This window comes from Megalops cyprinoides, chromosome 7, assembly GCF_013368585.1.
Source record: "Megalops cyprinoides isolate fMegCyp1 chromosome 7, fMegCyp1.pri, whole genome shotgun sequence".
NCBI classification, from domain to species: Eukaryota; Metazoa; Chordata; class Actinopteri; order Elopiformes; family Megalopidae; genus Megalops; species Megalops cyprinoides.
This window is the reverse complement of record NC_050589.1, coordinates 26,177,511-26,190,883: the sequence shown is the minus strand read 5'-3', so window position 1 is coordinate 26,190,883 and position 13,373 is coordinate 26,177,511. Positions and strand designations below refer to the sequence as shown.

The following is a 13,373-nucleotide window of genomic DNA, read 5'->3' as shown; positions in this document are numbered from 1 at the left end:
ACTGGATGGGACACAGTTCTGGGAACCTGACGTGGAAGAAAGACTACTCCCTCTGTACTGAGTTTGATTCCTTCAAAATCCCTGGGCAGTCCCAGCAGTTTTGTCAGGAGCTGCGGACTTTGTTTTTCTGAAATTTTATGCTTAAGGTGGTGACAAGGGGAGGCCCAAAAGTCTACCTAGCTCCTCTCACTTTCAACCTCTTCCAGGACTAGTGGGCAGTGATGCAGAGACTCCAATGAATGACTGTTTTGAAGTGAGGTGCTCAGTTCTGAATTCAACTGATTCTGCACTGAAGGAAGAAGAACTAGGGGTCTGAAGATTGGCACTTCGTTACCACTATGCTGGAACAATCTGTCTGAATAAGCAGATTGCGCTGAAAAGCACAGTTAGTGAAACAGCATATTTGATTATCACGGGACAGAGATCAGTTGATTATTCAGATGTCAGATTTAGTCCGAGATTGGGACCAGTCAGTGTCTGTGAAATATCCCTTCTGTCACCTACATGTAAAAGGCCTTTATCCAAGGGGTGGAAAAAATTAAATCGTAAAGCTTCTCAATTCATTTGCCTGCCCAGGAACATGACAACGAAGAAACATAAAATAGCAACAGATAGTATGCAATGTGTTTTACCTTCCCAAATTGAAGACAGCTTTTCACAAATCATAAAAAACATTCCAGAATTATTGTTGTTAATTCTACTACTGAACACAATATATTAATGATTTTAAATGATACACAAATGAAGCAAAATGTCCTTATTAATTTGATACTTCCCTCTAGTGGGAACTTTTATAGGAATAGTATGTTTCATAGTGGAGGAATTAAGGTGCTACACAACTGTCCTCCTGGGTGATTGAAGAAAATTGAGTAACTCTAAAAATGGTTAATAAGAATACTCTAGGAGTACTCTAAACAAGACTCTTGTCAGGGAAGCCTCTGTTTCGGTCCTCAACAACCATCATCAATATTTACTGGACAATAAGACTTCAGAGAGATTTTAATTTATACAACACCATCCAGTGACCATCCAGGTGTCACCCAAAAAGTGTTTAATAAAGACACATAGGAAAGGACTTGCAGTGTTTGTCCTTACATTTCTACCTGACAGAGGAAGAAATTGTGATGAATGTTATGTTACTTATTGTCCTCTAGCCGACATGCTTATCCAGAGCGACTCACTCACATCACAGAAAGCGATGACAAGAGTCTCCTGATTAAATCGAATGTACTTGACTCATTTTCCAAGCAAATGGTTGTGAATTTCCCTTCTGGTTTCCAAACCCTGGCAAACTTGAGCCATAGCTTTAAAACCTTCGTCTTTACAAAAGTGCTGTCTCGGAAATGTTCATATAAGTATAGCGTGTGGACTTTATATAAATTTTCTTCCTTCCTCAAGATGTTCCTTTTTCCTCATTTTTCACTCCTAAATTCCTGGACTCGCCAACTGTTACGGGAGCACTGTGGTGTTATGAATGCAATCCTCAAATACAAATGAACAGTTACCACAACTGTTACACACTACAAGTGCCCCAGCACACCAGGAGAGGAAATATCAAATGCAAGGTGCATCTTCCTAATCTTATCTGAGCAATTCACTGGTGCCTGGTGAGCAATAGGGTGCCAGGAGCGGTGCGACAAGGTAACAATATCTGATTAAACCCACCTTATGAAGCCAATTGCTTTCAACTACTAGAGACTCCAGACCTTATCAGAAAACGACACAGTTCAGATTCAAACTTGGGTCGAACTTGGGTCTTAGCTGTAGGACTCAGCTTGTTCCCAGGAAGACAGCCTCGGCTGACTGAGCCACTCGAGCCTTCTCAACATGTTTCCTCTTTGATTTGTTCCGTGACAGAATTAGTCTCTTATTAATGACAACTCAAGCCTTTGGTTGTTTCTCATCTTTGTCACCAAAATGTTCACATTGCTGGTGTCAAATGATTTTTAAGACAAATATGGAAATGGTACTCGAACTATTGTAAGAATAAATCTGAGTATCAAACATGAGAAATAATGTGTGCAAATTGAGTTTGTTAAATTAATTTATAAAGATGCGTGTGAGCTTGGTATGTGTGTGTCTGCTCCGAGTCTATATCAATAAATGCAAGAGACTGACAGCATTCAAATGTATCTGTCATGTTCAATATGTCACTTAGCAGATACACATACACACTAACACAGCCATGGTAGCCTGTTAACTAAACAATAAATGTCAGCAAAAACCTCATGGTAGATGTGGAAAACACCAGACATGTCACCATTACAGTGCTGCCCACATGTACCAAAGGACTTCAGAACAACTGAATATTAATGTCTGTCTAGCTTTCTAGCTTACTGCTGAGCTAGATACCATGATAATTATCTCAGTATGTATTTAGTATTACTTTTTTGCTCTTTTTTCAGTAATGCCAATAGGCTTTTCACATTGTGTTTATTTGCTTCTTGTTTGAATTATCCTTCATCCTTTACACCCTCATCAAATAATGAAAAGGTCTACATAACTTTGATCTCTATCACCTCCTCTGTGCCACCATTTTCATCACTTCCTGCCTTTGACTTCCTGTTGCTGTTTCCATGCTCTTGAAAATCCATTGTATTGAACATATTGACAGAAGGTCTTGACCCCTGTCTGCTCTTGTTCCCTTGTGGGACCAACAGGACAATGGAGTCTTCTGCTGCAGACAGTGCATCTGCTAAATATACAGTAAATGACTGATTACATTGTTTATTGCTGTGTTAACTGTTATGGTCCTCTTTGTGAATCACTATTTAAATGATTTTTTTTTAAATCATCTTTACGGTCCAACAGTAAAGTACACAGTAATGTCAATCGGTTGTTATATAGATTTTAGGTAAATATTTTTGGCAAGGAATGGCTTTTGTGCTTTTAACATTTAATGTGTCTGGGGCTATTCGTCCATTTATGTGAGCCTTTCATTTAGATGCAGCATCCCATGCTGCCGCCATTTCATGGGATGTGAATGGAGTTGCAACAATGACCCAATCTATGGTCAATACTGTAACCCTGTCATATGCAGGACCACAGAACTGCTATGTGTACACTGTGGAAATAGAGGAGATAATTTTCAGAAGGTGCAACTGAACAATTTGTGATTGTTAGGGCACTATCAAAAGAATTTCTCTATTGGATCCTCAATCTTGAACCACTCCTAAATAGTTTGGTGTAAACCATAGTAAGTTTGTTCAGAGCATTAACGGAAATAGGTCAGAGGTAAATGATTGGTCTGACTGAATTGATTCTGCTGCCCAAGAGCTTTTGGGAGGGACTTCCTGAAACCCCTTAAAAGGGCAACACTTACTTGGCAACAACTTTATCTTTGAACTCCTTTTCCAGTGCTGCAGTGAAGTGTCACCTGCATCTTTAAGTCAGACAGTGTCTACAGTTCAATGCCATTCAAAAAAGCCACTTTTAAATAATACTTCTGTTTAGCTTTTGGATGTTTGGTATCTAAAGGGAAGGGCTAGTCATGTCTGGCTCAAACTCCAGAAACATTGCTCATAATGATTATTTACAAAATGAGATCATTTATAATTTATTGCTTTTGGCAGCGGTGGGCTTGCATCCAAAATAATCAGAAGGATATGCTTAGACAGTAGGTAGCATCTTCCATATAGTGGGGTAAAATGCAAAAGTTGAGAGTTGGTCTGAAAAAGCTCATGTGATTAAAACCTTGGGGAAACTACAGTAATGTTTGTTACAACTAAGCCTCCCTTGGTGAATGCCACCATCAGTTTGTCTGTCTTCCCCCTCTTCCAGTCATTAGTTCACCTTTATAGGATTACCTGGAAAAGAGGCTGCCACTGGCTGTGTGATGACATTGCAGCATGTGCCAAATCAAATTTAAAAAAGTGTGCACGTGTGTGATGTGTCATGACACAATCCTAATCTGTTGTCCGCAATGGAGGCTAAGTGTTGTTTTCCAATGATGCGCAGTCAGCATATATATTCAGTTACAGTAAGTCAGGCAGAAAGAAAGGTTTATCTCAAATTAGACCAATAGAGGAGGTGAATGCAATTCCACAATACCCTGTGATGCAGCCAGCGGCTATTTTTCACACTGCCAGTCCCACACTGTAACGTGGTGTGGAAGATGCCACTTGGTGGATCTGACATCACAGAGGGGCTTCACTGCAGCCTCATGAGCCATTATTTGTTGTGGGGACATGAGGACACCCCGCTGACCCGAGCCCAGTAGAACAAAATCAGCCACCATGGGCTTCCAGTTGTTGTCAGCTGATGACATGGCTGAGCTTGATCTCAGGCTGTGGGGCTTGGCCTGCACTAGGAATGAATGCTTCAGCTGAATGAATCAAAAGACTTTACACTTCACAGAAAAAAAAAATGTTTACTGTTATGTTCACTTCAGTGAGTCACTGACAAAATATGAAAGCAAAATATCTGCTTATGTGTTCATGAAGCCTCACCTACCTCCTACAAATAGTGCTTCCATTACATCTTCACCTAAACAAAGAGCCTGCAGGGTTGAGAGAAGAACAAACATGTTTAAAAGATGCAGCCTTGAAGAAAAATGTATTGTTTCACCTAACTTACTGACCCTTTTTGTTAATGTGCCGGATCATTTGTTGAAACCTTTATCAGCAGCTTGATTTAAACGTACCGATTTGTTCATCAAAGTTAAAATTAGCATTGACCTCTGCTCCACATTTAGTAACAGTTATGTTCATCCTTTTTTCCATTTTTAGATGAAGTGGAAATTATGTCACTGGTAGGAACCAGTGTAGCAACCAGCTGATGTCATGATCAGGACCTTTCACAATAATGGGCATTCTGCTGACCCTTTGCCGAAATGGGAAGCTGGTTGCATTAGATTCAAATACACACTTTTTAACAGGAGTTGCAGGTTTCATCTACCACTCCTGTGAATGGATTGACTCACCTGCTAATGCCATATAAGCATGGCTTGCTTTGAACAAACCCATTTGATAATTAATGTTTAGTTATAAAATAAAGGGAGAACTTTTCTTTCCGTTTTGCAACACGTTATTTCTCATAGTTTTGTTTAACTATCCACAACCACGGGTGAAACAAACACATTTAACTGGTGCGGCCACTAAGTGCATTGTCCATTTGAGACATAAATTTTATTGCTCATTTAAATAATCTTTCACACTTTGGGCACAGACTGGCTTGGTACTGCAGATAACGGCATTTAACGCATCTTGTAATGCCACATAACATAAACAGAGTTATTAGGTATGGTACATCATCATGACTACTCCACACGATTCCACCATCTAGGGCAAAGTAATGTTTCACCATATCAGAAAATACAGAATAAAGTCCTATTGCTCGGGTGAGATTTTTTTTCGCTGGAAAGGTCTTCTGTGTTGTAATTGGCTCAAGTACCCCAAATGACTAGCCTACGCCAATCAGAAACACAGTCAAGCCTTCGCCGGCAAAATCTCTCTTAAAGTGGGGCTACTTGGCTAGCTCGACTGTCATGAAGGTCCATATATTGTCAAGTTTCACCTACCGTTCTGTAACTCTCTACAGTCATAAAAATAAGACGCAATATCCCCATTGACATGATGAAGCAATTAGCTTTATTTTACAGTAATACTCTTTGCAGTACCAATGCATTGGTTCGGCTGGGCACATGCAGGGTGTTGCCCCTTTAAGAGCGTCGAGTGAGAGGCTGAGCGATGACGTCTGCGGCGCAAAGACCGGAGCTGATCCATACCTAGACGCTGGTGGAGCGGCGGAGAGGGCGAGACGGTGAGTAGCACGACCAACTTTATCCGGTGATCGCGGCTGTCAAAGGGGGTCGCAGCGGGTGCTTGAGGGGGAATCCAAGTCGTCGGAGTTCAGAGTATACATATATGGGGTCAGACATCGGGACTATCGCGATTTAGGCAAGAGAAACCCCAGTCTAGCGAGAGACAGAGTAATTTGCACTCCCAGTACTAGTGCACAGACTCCTAGTTTGGCCAGGCCGGACGGAAGGGAGGTAACTAGCTAGCTGTATGTATGGCTAAATGCTAGCCAACTGTACATCTTGCTAAAGGGAACATGGCGGAGAGAGATCAGTTCGAGTAATGTGAACTAAAAAAGCTCAGCTAGTCAGGAAACTCTACCATGGACATTGTTGATAGTCTGTTGTCGTCAGGATTTAATAAATGAAAGGCGGAAATACATTTGCCATTTATTTGCATTAGCTAAGAAGCTAGTGTCATGTCAGACCCAGGCGGCGGAATGCCTTTAGTTAGCTAAGTTTAAAGAGCCTGTGTACTTAGCTATAGCTAGCTGTAACTCGCTCTTTAGTTACACCACATTACCAACGTTGGTTTCAGATTAGTTGTGTTTACTAAATTAGCTAGATAGCTGACTTCGCTGCTATCTAGTTGCAGTCGGTCTTTTTACTTTTAGCCAGCTATCTAATGTTAGACAAGCTTGAGAAATGTTACAGCTACAGCAAACTAGATTACCTGGCTAGCTAGCAGTACATGTTTCAGTAACCCGCCCTCTCTTTTGTTGATGTAAAAATATGGTTGCCAGTTAGCTACCGGTAACGTTACCTTAGCTCATTTTGCAATACCGCATATGACACGATGACACGAAGACAACTGAGCTAACTGGCTGTTTTAACTAGGTTGACTGGCTATTTTGTTGTCATTCGACCTAACCTGCTAAGTAGCTAGCCAGCTAATTTGCTATGCACCGTTTTCCTATCCAAATATGGAAGAAGTTTGCTTATTTGTAGTGCTTGGTACTTCACGTTTCATACTTCATGCGAAAATTGTAGCTAGATGAATTGCTAGTTAACTAAATATCTAAGCATTAAAGTCACTATATTTTAGCCCAAAGAAATTAGTGCCAAAGATTTAGAAAGCGATGGCCTGGCATTGGATCACATTGTTCAGCGCAGCTCCAACGTGGACCGCTAGCCAGCCAGCTAACTTGCTGTACAATACCGAATAAAGTAAACATTCCTAACCCCTTTTGAAAGCGTAGCCAATTTGGCAATGTTTATTATTGTAGCTATCTCGCTTATGTTTGCAGTATTCAAAAGCCAAAAAGAACAGCGTCTGGATACGTAGCTAGCTTGCTAGTGGCTTGTGCGCCACATTTTGAAATCAGTCTCGAACCCCATGTGCAGATTTAATAGTATTCGGTGAGGTAAATATTCAGTTCATTTTAAACACGCTTTGTATTTAGCTAGCTAGCTAGCTGGCGGGCTTGCTGTTAATATTTCCATGTTGCATGCCCAGTCATTCGCATAGTGGGGTACCGCTGTTTCTTCTTGGGGTGTGGGTATTTCTGCAAACACATTTAATTAGCTAACGTTACGCTAGCTATCTTATTTTTACGAAGAGATCCGTATGACCTGTCGGTGCTAGCACTGCATATAAGACGAATATCGCCAAATGCACATCGAGCAAGTTGTAAACGGTTTGGTAATGAATGACAGTCTTCTTAAATCTTGGACGACAGTAATATTCCACTTCTCCCCTTAGATGCCAAAAGATATCCATGTAAGAGTGTGTGTTCATATAGCTATGTAGTGTATGAGAGTTTTGGATGAAATGCTTTTTTATCCAAGAGGCTAGCTTCCTTCTCACAGTCTGGGTTATGTTTGTTGGCTAGCATTCAGACAAGTGGGGGTTGTATTCATTGCCAAATTAAAGACTGAAATTACTTTCCTTCCTTTGTCGTACCCATTATGTGACCCGTGACTTGTGTAAGTCTTGTTTTGTTTAGTAAGTTGTATTGTGAACATTTACTGAGAATAACTGTTGTGTCCCTGATATTTGTAAATTGTTTAAAGCTGATTTGCAAGCAAGTGCATTTTTCTTGCTTTTTGAACCAGGCTTGTGTTATTTCCTGTCTCCTCTTTGTAAACCTTTCTGTGCTTATACTGGCCTACTTTCTACATTTAGTGTTTGTCAGTGTTGCTGTATTGAGAAATAAATGCATAATAATAAATAGTTGTATAGGTTTCGAATAATTGCAGTTGTGGGAAGTGTGCACCATAGAATCTGAATATGAACCTATGTCAAATGGCCTTCAAAATGGTTTTCACTCCTTCTTTCTGAACCAACAAAAATGGCTCAAGGTGTGAGTTCATGCAAATCTGGCAGTCTGCCTCTGTAGACTGTGGTCTCATTTCCTGTTGATTAGTATCATTATTATGTATATTTAAATATGCCTGCCTGCTGTCTCTTTTCTTGGTACATTGTGGCCTGTATTAAGTCCTTCAGATAATGTGAGTTGTACACTGGTAGACGAAAAGTTGTGAAATCAGAAAGGCCTTTTGTGCTTGCTAAAGTAAATGTGATACTTTCATGCCTGTTATGTTTATTCCTCCTTTCTTTACAACTCATTTCCCTGTTGTGTGTGATTTGTCTCTGTTGGTTTCCGAGCTGTCATTGACATAGTGGTAATGAATGACCTCTGTTTTGACCTCTTAAGATTAGGGGCCTGTGTATGTTATTCATGCGCTGAGAGCAGATGTGTGGCTTTGATCAGGAGAGCCAGGCTGTCAGTAGCTCACGTGTGTTGCCAAACATAATGAGTGTTCTCTTCATGGATATTGCTTTGCCTGTTGTGATAGTTTTTCTAATATTAGCTGCACAGCCCTGTGGTGAGCAAGTGAGGCCTATTTTAGGTTGAGTGGAAGGATGCGCTCTCTTCACTTCTGTTATTAGCACGATGGTTTGATGGCAACCTCTGAAGAACATTTCTTGTGTGGCCGGATGGCCATTTGTTGGGACTCGAGGGCCTTGGACCTCACTTCAGGAAGTCAGTGGAACCTTTCTGGAAGGTGATTTTTGGACCCCACTACCAGGGCAAATATCTCATTTTGGAATGTAGTGGTAGTCAACTGCTGTAGCTGTAGGAGAACAGTGTTTCTGGAAGGCCTGGAGGCCTGCCTATTACAGATAGCATTGAAATTAAAGGGGAGGAATTGATACTCCCAGTGCATGGCAGTTTGAGGCATTCCAGGTTTTACTTGAACCAGGGAATGTCTTGGTTGGTGACTTCCATTCAGTATGCTAACCTGTAATGGCTCAAACTGGTCATTGGGAGTGGTGTTTCCATCTCTAGAATTAGGCTGTGTTGTTGTGGTCTCAGTCTGAGGAAGGACTTTAGTGAACCTGTTGAGACCTGAAGTGGAATAAGAATTGGAAACCCGTGCATGTGGATGCCAAGCTCACTGATAACCCTCTGCTCTGGTGAAGCTGCTCTGATGCTCCGGTTTGTGGAGCCCAGAGTCTGTGCATTATCTTATTGCGAATCGAGGTCAGCAACTGAACTGCGTGGGCAGTGACCCCTGGGCATATGCGTCACATCCAGCAGGGCCGCTGTCGCTGGCTGCATACTGAATGCTAAAGCCTGCCAGGGGACATTGCTGTATAACAAGGGACCACACTGCCAGCCCCATCGCTATCTGTGACTCTGCGTTGTACTGACAGTATTCTCCTGAGCCTGGCTATGATTTGGGATCTGTTTTTACATCCCAGAAACATTTCAAGGCTGTGCTGGGAGGAGAACAGCACCTCGTCAGCATTCCAGTCTATTGATGTCAAGTCAGAGATGGCCAGGTCCTGATAGTTCATTGATTAATTTAGAGTAGCTGGAGAGAGGTCAGGTTGTGCAGTGCGTTAGCCAGATGTGGAAGCAGGCTGTTGAGGATGGATCTGGACACATGTGTTGAACATCCCAATTCATTGTTCTGCTGGTGTTGCACTTTTGGGTGTATCGCATCTGCCTTTTGTGGGAGTCTGGATGTGGTGCTGGTATTTTTAAGCGCACTGAATACTTCTAAGTGTGCCCAAGGAGAACAAGATGCAGGATGACTGTTGGGACAACTAGCCCTTTGACCTTCCTCGTAGGTCAGGTGAACCTGGTAGTGGTCTGTTGTACACAGTTGTCGTGCAACAGAAAACACTATGGATTTGGTAGCAGGTTCCCTTTTTCATTTCCTGTGAACACTGTGAATGTCCCTTTTTTTCTTGTTGAGGTTTGTTGCTTCAAGGGTTTAGATGGGCTGAAAAAGAAAGTGGAAGTATCTGTGGTGGAAGGTGGCTGTGCCATGAGTCCTGCTGGTAGCAGGCACCAGCCAGGTATTTCTTGGAAACCTATCAGCTGAATTGCCACATCCCTCTTAGTCATCTGTGGTGTTTTATTTCCTAGGGAAGGTAAAATGAATGGGGAGGGGGAGGGGACTCGGGTAACCTGCAGCAGGGTCAGTAGTATCAGAAAGTTAGCCTTCCCGTGGGACTGATGTGTTTTGTCATGCTGACAGATGGCATGTCTCCAGATCAGGAAGAGTGCAAAGCTTTATGTGCCCCAAAGTTTCTCGGGACTGTGCCTCTGGCTGTGACCTGACCCTGAGCGTGGAAGTGGGGTGCTGCTCTGGGGGCAGTGGGAGAGCGTGCAGGAGAGAGCAGGACTGCAGCACTGCTGATTTTTCAGCCTAACCATGCATCCAAAATGCAGCTGTGTGTGGAGGTGCCTTTTTCCCTGAGGGCCATGCTAGATGTGCGGTGTTTATCTCCCGGGGCTTCCTCATCGGAAAACATTGTATTACTAGTACCATGTGAAATGTAAACACACTTACAGGGGCATGGAGTTGCACATAGTGGGTTCTCCATCGCAGGGTAATGTTGGTGGGCATTTCACTGTTATGCTGTTCTGGGTTGTTGGCGCACTGATAATGTCCTTTTGCCACAGGTGCAGTTGGATGTGGTCACACGTTGGAGCTCTCTCCAGCAAATGCTGATAAATGTGACCCTGACAAACTGCATATTGAGACTTTTCGTATGCCCTACAGCAGTCTGATGGGGAAAGTCATTCCCTCTGCTCAGCTGCAGCCGAGTTGTTAATGACTGCCAGGCCGTTATCCTTTTAATAAAGCTAATCAAGTTTGTCTGCTCGAACATGGCCGGAGGAATCAACAAGAGTCGGTTATCAGATTGCTTGGATTCCAAAATGAGTTTGACTAGATTAACTGAGTACCCCCTTCCCTTTTGCAAAAGTGCATCTGAGCTCCAAAGCGCTGAGGTGAGCACAGGTTAGTGCATTTTACAGATATAATCTTATTTCATGTGGAAGCTGCCTAGTTATCACTCAAAGTGCAGTACTGTGACCTGCAATATCAGGTCTAAAAGGTGAGCACAGGCATTATTTTCATCAAAGTATGATTTTTAAATGCCATTTCAAAACAGAATTTGGTCGAATGGGCTACATTTACGAGCCCATTTATCCAGTGTGATAAGATGAGCCTAGTAGCCCTGGTGTTGTAGTGTTTTTGAAAGTCCCGGCCGGTCTAACCTTACGAAATGCATGGAGCACAGACGACATGGGGGTGGTATAGAGGGGAGAGCAACAGAGCAGAGCATCAGCTACATTGGCTATGCTGTGATGAAGATTCTGTTTTGTATCGGCCAGTAGGCCACGCGATCCGTGCTTAAAGTGGTCTTTCCTTCCGAAATTCAGTTCCACTTCATCTTGTGCAGGTCGTTTCAGCCGTGTGATTTAAGAGCCCCTAAAGCTTGAAATGGTTGGAGCTGCAGTGCGGGAGGAGTCCGGTTTCCGCCCCTGTTGTCATTTTATGGTTGAACGTTTGAAACTCGAGAACAACAGTGCAGTCATTCTGCAGCTGGGCTTCCTGCTGGAGGCCTAAACGGGGATCGGGCGAGCTCATCAACTCGAGTTCCATCTTTCGGAGGACTTGAATTCCCATCAGCTCCTATTAAAGTAAGATCTTGGCAACTGCTCTGTGTTGTGTGAGAGGTAGCGGATTACCCGGGGTTGCACCTAATTGTCTCATTAAAAAGTCAGTTCCAGACCCAAGGGGGTAGTTTGGCGACAGCCATTTGAATGTGCATTGGACTTTGGTAACTGGAGGCTGAAGTATCTAGTGATCCAAGTGGTCCCCAGTTATTAAAAGCTGGTATTTTTCAGTGTGGAGATGTAGGGTGGTCCAGACTGAAGTGGTGTATACTTAAGAGAAAACTCCACTGTAGTACCGTAATGTATTAAGCTCCGTGTCCATTGTCAATGACACCCCTTTTGGCTTTTCTGTAAGACATTGACAAAAAGCGGTCAGCAGCTGCCAAGAAGGAGCCTGTCGCTGTTAATGGATTTGGTGTTGGCCAGCTTGTGGTTCATAAGTGCTTAGTATTATCGAGGGCTATCTCTGACTGGAGGGAGTTGAATTGTTCCTCACCTGCAGAGACATTCATAAAGGCATCCTGCCCCTTATTTTCCTGACAGAGCCTATTATAAAGCTCCTTTGACTTGGTTGAAGATCAGATGGTGTTTGTAAAGGCACAGTTTTCTGCAGTCTGATGGAGAGCAAGGGGTTATGTTGTTATTGCAGTTGCACAGCTTTCAGAGGGAAGCCAGAGGCAGAACACAGGCTTTGTGGAAGGGGTGGCTTTCGGTTCCTCCTGCTCGCTGTTCGGTCGTGTTCCAGCAACTTTGTGTGCCCCCCCCCCCCCCCCCCCCCCCCCAAGAAAAAGACCTATCTGCAAATTCAGCAGAAAATAGGCTACAGGAATATTCCGGTCATTTCAGGCTCTGAAAGGGAAGTGCTTCTCACTGCATACGTCCCCAGTGCTGTGCGGAATGTAGACTTGCTGCTCTCACGTCAGGACTCCCTGTAATGACTGTCAGTTCTTTAAAGCTTGCTATGGTCTCCCGTGTCTCCTATCAGCCATTCGCTTTAGGTCTTGCTGGCCGTTGTCTGCCAGATCTCCCTCTTATGCCAGTAATCAGGTAAAGATCCTTCAAAAAGTAGCCCACATCCCTTGATATTATAGTCCCTTTGAATTATACTCTAGGGCTGCCTGGAGGGTTTTTCAGGCTCTTTTGATGATGTGCATAACCCTTGCTTGGACTAGACAGTGTTTTGATCTGTGGAGTAGCACTTCCAAGTTCATCGCAGTGACACTATTCCTTTCATGGTCCAGCATCACTAGCTATTTCTGCTGCTTGGGAATCCTGAAATGTAGACAGTGGGGCATGCAGTCAGGCCTACATTCTTTGCTAATTTGTGTAATTATTCACATACTTGATTGCCCAGAGTGTTTCCAGTGAAGGCTCATGGATGATAATGATCAATGAGGCTGTAGTTACAGCTTACAGCTTACAGCTGCAGTTCTTTATGGACTGAATGAACAAGCTATAGAAGTCAGTAGTATGTAATTGTTAAAAATGAGCTATGTCTGCTGTTGTGGTATGTTCTTGTAGAAGCTTGAAATTTATGTCAGGCTTTCTATCAAAAGCCAGGGAGCATTTGAAAGTTAAACTCAGGGAACTGGGTTGTTTGGCCATGCTAAGCAGATTGCAAGTAGCTGGCTGTTAAGGCTGATTGACAAAGG

At 43.0% G+C, this 13,373-nt stretch overlaps 1 protein-coding gene across 1 annotated transcript in view; it reads left to right on the top strand.

Annotated features, from left to right (window-relative positions):
* Window positions 1-5,702: 5,702 nt before the first annotated feature.
* rap1aa (RAP1A, member of RAS oncogene family a) overlaps window positions 5,703-13,373 on the top strand; it is a 39,347-nt gene continuing 31,676 nt past the window's right edge. The window contains exon 1 of the mRNA XM_036533043.1: window positions 5,703-5,760. The gene's annotated coding sequence lies outside the window, so the exon portion shown is untranslated. The remainder of the gene's footprint in view (window positions 5,761-13,373) is intronic.